This window comes from Diplotaxodon limnothrissa, linkage group LG7 (assembly GCF_057381915.1).
Source record: "Diplotaxodon limnothrissa isolate DT_005_m linkage group LG7, D_limnothrissa_male_GT1.1, whole genome shotgun sequence".
Taxonomy (NCBI): Eukaryota; Metazoa; Chordata; class Actinopteri; order Cichliformes; family Cichlidae; genus Diplotaxodon; species Diplotaxodon limnothrissa.
This window is the reverse complement of record NC_140602.1, coordinates 51876602-51883352: the sequence shown is the minus strand read 5'-3', so window position 1 is coordinate 51883352 and position 6751 is coordinate 51876602.

Here is a 6751-nt window from a genome sequence, read left to right as displayed (position 1 = left end):
TAAAACCTTTCAACTCAAAACAAAGACAAGACAAACAGGTCAAAAAACAAGAGTGATTAAATGTCCATAATAGGAGGCAGGTGAGGCATTAACAGCAAAGCAAAAGATGTTTTATTGTAGGAAAAATGAAGAAACTACAGATATTTTATGATCACATTTAATTTTAATCAGATTCACCTTTTATGTTTTTTTATTTAAGATGTTTTTTTGGTTTTTTTTTAAATTAAACTCAACATTTTTCTTAACTCATAATGAACTGGTTTGTGGTTCTGTCACACTAGAGTAAAAACTGGATGCCTGCCCCTTCCTGAGCCTGGTTCTGTCAGAGGTTTCTTCCTCTTAAAAGGTAGTTTTTCCTTCCCACTGTTGCCTAGTGCTTTCCCGTAGGGGGTCATCTGCATGATTGTAGGGTCTTTGTCTTGCAATATAAAGCACCTTGATGTAATTGTTGTTGTGATTTGGTGCTATATAAATAAAATAAAATTGAAATGAATCAACTACATTGATTTTTTTCGAACTTGATGTCTGATTGCAAATATCTGCAGCGAGAGGTATTCAACAGCCTCAAAATTTCGGGCAGATACTTTTATTCATATGCTGGATCACCTGGTGGGAGGTAACCTGTCTCCAAACAATGGCAGTCTGACACTGACTTAATGCAATCATTCTCGAAGAGATTGCCAACACATTGCAATCGATCTGAGCCAGTTTGGAGCTTGTCCTTCAATGTAACTCTTTGCAATAGCAGAAATGAACAACTGGTTGCCAGCTGGTTGTGTTCTGGTATAATGTTATATGTTTTTCTGCAGCTGAATTGTTCTTCTAGACTACACCACTCCTGTAGTTCTAACTACATCACTCCTTTTGTGGAAGATGTAGAAAAATTATTTCACATTTCTATTTAAGGTGAATTTCTGCATATGTACATGGCAACAGATTTGTGATTTTTCACTGATTTCACAGTTAATCGCTGTATTATCACAAACATTGCCACCTTAACCCCATTCATTTGTAGGCTGACAGCAGGCTGACTTTGTTTTGTTGACATCCTGACGCACAATAGTCGCGTTGAAGACTGCAGCTGACTGCTAAATGTCACACACCTGGTCCATGTCTAAGAAGGAACCATTTCAAAGCCATCGTGTATCCGAATAATCCGAATAATACTGGTCGTGTCGCAGTATCCAACCACTGGTTTCCCTAGTGTGTCTATAGCATTATTTTTGCAATCAGGAGACGTAATTGCTGTTTTCCTTCCTCTGGTGTGAGATCAAGCTGTTTGGATTGTGCAGAAGTTTGTGCGTGTGTGTGTCTGTTTGTAACTTTTCACCCTAGTTCTGAATCATATTATTCACACGGCACACACAAGAAAATCCTGTACAGTTACTAAGTTTATCTGGTCAATGTGACATTTTCTGGCATAACTGAAATGATTTACAGGTACAGACTTTGGGGAAAGTGTTTTTTTTATGTCAGGGAAACTACACTATTAAAGAAAATAATAATTACATTCCTCATAAGAAGCTCTTTCATAAAACGACTTACATTAGGAGGTCTGAAGAACGGACAGACTTTTACAGACACAGCTGGAGGTGACCATAAGTCTCCTTGCTACTGCGCTGAGTGGTTAAGGGCTCATTACGCTGTAGGATGTAGAGCCTTAACAGGCACTGCACTGTCTTACCTGATGAAGTTATGTAACAGCAGCCAGTCGGCAAGTCACAGCGGTCTGAGCCAACACCTCATTAAATCTGTCGCTTCTATCGAAACCTCACCCCAGTCTGGTGGAGAGGACTCACTCCAAACCTGAAATTACAGCATTAAATTGCCTGAATTTTTGGTGTTAGGCAGACTGTAGCTCTGAACTCAAGGCAGAGGCCTAATAAATGGACCCACATCCTGCAGCATATTTAGTCTGCAAATTCTTGAGCCAAATTGGTATGTCATGGTGGATAACGCCGCCGAGTTTCCTGGAATCGTCGAACTCGGCGCAGAGGACATGAATACAAATTATACATCAAATGTTGTAGAAGTAATATGGTACAAAAAAATGTGTAGAAATGAGGCAAAACTTATTACTGTTGTAGATTCAATTAGTACCAGGCCTTGAGGTATTCGAGCTGAAGTTGGACTTGTCTAAAACTTAGAAATAACAGAATACCGATTAAACTGTTGCTGCTTTTTTCCTCTTTACTTTTATTTACCTGACCAAATTGCCCAACTTCATATCCCTGTAAAATCGCTCAAGGCGGCGTCAGTTATGGACACTGTAACGTGAACCTGCTCTTGTTGGAAAAACATAGCTATTATGTTAGAAGATTGATGAAAGGTGCACAAAGATATTCTCCGTGCAATAAGGGAAAATACCCTTTTTAAAACAACAATGCGGCCTTAGTGTCTCGCTAGATTACTCAGTATTATGCAAGGGTATTAATGAAAGCCCCCGCAAAGTCAGCGTTAGAAGTTATGGTTGATGGTTTTGCCATGTGTAAACTGTGAGTTCATTCTCGGATCATTTCAGACTATACAGCTGCTCTTTCAGTCACTCGCACCAGCTGGATGCGTTCAGACTCATTCACTCCAACTGAGTGGATGTTTCGCCTACACCTACACACCTCACTCTGTAGATGGAGACTGCTGTAAATCACTGCTTTAGTTTCTCGACACCCAGTCAGCTAGGCTGTGCATTTCCTTTCTTTCTGTTTTTCATACAAACCACCCCGATGCAACCTTTTCCTGTTTTTCTGACAGTTTTTGACTGTTTTTATTTTTAGCCATGCTAGCAGCACAACTTTAAAAGACATTACCTTTGCCTTGGTTCAGACATCTCACTGAGTACCGGATGGACTGCCATGAAAACTGATACAGACATTTATGTTCGCCAGAGAAGGAATTTTACAGACTTTGATAAGTCTCTAACTTTTTCTCCAGTGCTACCAATCTTTACATCGATTGGACGAAGGCACACTTTGACAGGTCAGAGGACGAGATGATAGGAAGGCAACTCAAATTTATACTTCTTACTGTTAAGGTATACAGAAAAGCATCTTTGAAGGCAGAACACAATAAACCTTGAAGCAGATGGGCTACAGAGGCAGAAAATTACACCAGGTGCCATTCCTGTCAGCTAAATCAGGAAACCAAGGCTGAAAATTGCACAGGCTCATCAAAATTGAATGAGAAGAATGTTGGCCAATAACTTCAGATTGCTGTTGGTGGTGTAATGATGTGGGGGCCTGTTAGTACCACCTATTATTTAAACACCACAGCCTACCTGAATATTGTTGTTAACTGTGTCCTCAGTGCATCCGTCTTCTGATGGCTCCTTCCAGAAGGACAACCAGCCATGTAAAGTAGAAATTATTTCTTTGGGATGTGGTGGAACGGGTGAATCGCATAATAGGTGCGCAACTGTTTCCAGCACCTTCTCTGTGCCAGGAAGATTTAAGGCAGTTCTGAAGGCAAACGGGGTCGGACCCAATATTAGTAAGGTGTAACTAGTGTCCTATGAGTGCACTTTACATCAGTGGATGTCAACGATTAAATTATGTATAAATTGTGTATTTGTTCCACTACATGGGATATAAAGCTACCCTCTTCTTACTGGTGCATCCAGTCATTTTAGCATCACTGCCATTACACACAGTACCCCCTCACTTTCATGTGTCCATATTCAAAAGGAATGTTCTGCTAAGAGTTTTGTGCCTAATTTACTCCCTTAAAAAATTACAAATAATACTCAAGCTTGTAATGGAAACAGTATTTTAGCCCACTCTGCATCTACCCTTAGCTAGCTAGCTACAGAGAAACTTTTAAAACATGTAGCTTGCTGCTAGAATGAATAGTTTTGCAATTGTAACACAAAGCGACATGGCAATGAACTTGTGCTTACTTACCAAATTCAGAAACATTTGAAAAGCTTTCAGTAAAGAACACTTGGCAGATCCTCCAGAGTGAAAAAATGCTGCATTGGCGTAAATGAAACCAACAGAGCCCTATTTGGTTTTACAAATCTTTATCTTACTGCATTTGACTGAGTAAAGTGAACTTGTTATAGACTGAAGCAGTACACTGATTTATACGTGTAGACTTAACACAAGAAATAAGCAGGATTAAATATTTACCATCTAAAAGGAGCCAGAATTTTTTTTCTTTTTCTTTTTTTTGGAGTGTGTGATCTCAGACAGGGGCACTCTGTGTGAAGTAAAGCCTTATTTGTTTTGCATTCAGTATTATTTTCCAAAGCTTAAGTTGTCATTAATGTTCCTCAGCTTTGTGTGTAAGGATGCACTCAATGAACCGAGTATGTGTGTGTGTGTCTTGTCTGCTATTATACAAAGTCAGAGCAAAGCCAACCATTGCCAAATACATGAAAAAAGACACTCTGCCTTTAACAATATTTTCTTTGTTCACAATATAGACAACAGGACAACAGACACCAGTCACTAGTGTCCAACGTAACTTCACATACTTAGCTTAAAATCTGAGATAGCAGTAAATGAGTTGTTTTAGCTGAAATATGAGAACTGCATGTCCAGACAAACCGAGTTCTGCAATAGAGTAATAGAGCAGCAACACATCGGCCGAGGGTGAGGTAGAAACAACACTAGCAGGACAGACAACCACAGAATTCTTCTTCTTTAAATCCAAAATCTGAATCAAGCTTATAGCTCTCATGCAGAGGATTATGCTTTAAATATAAAGATAAGAACATGTTTTTAGACAGTTTGGCCTACAAGGCAATCACTGGTGGAGGATTGTTGTCAGGAGAAGCTTCCTTTTTCACCTCCGAACAGCTGGTGAATCTCAGCAAATTAAAGGCTAACGGTCAACACAGACCCATTTGATGTCAGCAAGACTTATGGGAAAGGGAATTTTTTAAAGATATTTGATCATCCAGCAAGCTGTTCTGAGGAAGCATATGCTGGAGGCACACATCTTAATCCACCTATCCTAATCTTCTACTCAACTCAGCAAAACACGAACGGGACGGTTCTCTTGGCATGTCAGGACAGCGCACGTGTACACTTAAAAATTGAGTTGGTTTGTTTACACAGCATGAGCAGTGACACATTGTGCTTCACTGAGTCTTATTCCGGGTGCTCTCATCTAATCCTTCACACATCTGGTGCACGGAGACCAAGCATGTCTGGGCTAGAAAGGTCCACCTTGCTGTGGGAAAGAAAAAAAGCACTCGAGTGGAGAGCACACTGGGTTCAGTTCACGTCCACACCCGGGCCGCGCTCACCTGGTTTGATTGAGCGCTGCACGGAGGAAAGAAGGACGCACACATGAGGTGGAGAGGCAAGCCAGCACATGGAAGCAATTATTGCCTCTTCCTGGTGTGCAGTCTGGCCCAGCAGATACGAGCACAAGGCGAACACGTGTGTTTGGGTACATGACAGGTAGAAAGAAAACAAATTCTGCTCGCACACAAAAGAGCTTCTTTCACTCACTCTGTTCCACATCGAACGCTTGTCACATTTCAGGCTTATTAGACAAATTGCTTCTATTTGCTCAAGAGTGACAGGAAGAATGGAAAAATGCATAAAACTCAAAACAAAAACGTTGCCGTCAATGCATTCATCGTGCCTACTGAATGCCAAATTACATCTGAAGAGAGACGCAGCGACTCCCTTCTACAAACACTCAGTGTAGCAAATATCAAATATTGGAGATGAATGTGTTTATTCCACATGAGTGTAACTATTTAAGCCCACACAATGCAAACAGAAAAAAGGGTTTTTCATTTTTTCATTCCTGTGTGGGAGTGTTCACGGTCCGGTAAGCTGTGTGTGGTTATGTGTCTGCTATTTGACTACGTCATTGTGTTCTGTGGAATTATAACCTACTGTCCCTCATTATGAGTGGCGCACGAGGGGGAAGTGGGCCACATGTGGTAAAGCGATGTTACTTGAGATGGAGGCTCAAATTAGTGACCTTGTTTTAAAGTTAAGGCGCAAACGCCGTGCCAGTTCAACTGGATTCTTTTGTTGTGTCCAAACTCTTCGAAACTGGACTCTCTATTTCCTGTCTAGCTGTATAGGAGGAGGATATAATGGATTTCCCAGAAAGACAGATGTCTGATCTCTGAAGTGTGGTCCAGGAAATGAACAGATTTCTCCCATATTCTGTCTGGGCCTCAGTCTCCTCTCACTTCAAGAACAGGATTTGGATTTTCTTTCGTAACACCAAAAGCTCAAAGTCATATCTATAACCCTATTCAGCATAAATCTCATTGTCTAGTAATATCTTTAAAGAAACGATGTGGGGAAAATGGTGATTTTTATTTTACTTCTTTGAAAGTAGTTGTAATTGTTACCATCTTGAGGGAGGATATTACAGGGCTGGCAGATCTTAACGCAGTCCTGTCCTATAAAGAAGCCATGGAGGATCACACCAAAATAGGATGAAGCTGTGTGGGAACACGGTGATTTACAACAGCCAGTGCCACCTGTGGCTGCTTGTTTGTCCAAATAACAAGATAAACGGCTTAGGGGGTTGAACCAGGGACAATCCACAGGACTAAATTAACAGTCTAAAGAACAGTTCAGGTGTGCCACTCCTCTGATTTTCTTCTTTTCACAGAGTTTTGTATCGTTTGATGTCATCTGACAAGGCAAGAAACAATTATGTGGGTTGCAAAGGAGCCAATAGTTTAGAAGCCTTATCTAAATCTCTCCCACCCTGAGGGACATGCTCTTGGTCAGTCACCCACATAGGTTCATACAGACATTATCCACATAATAAG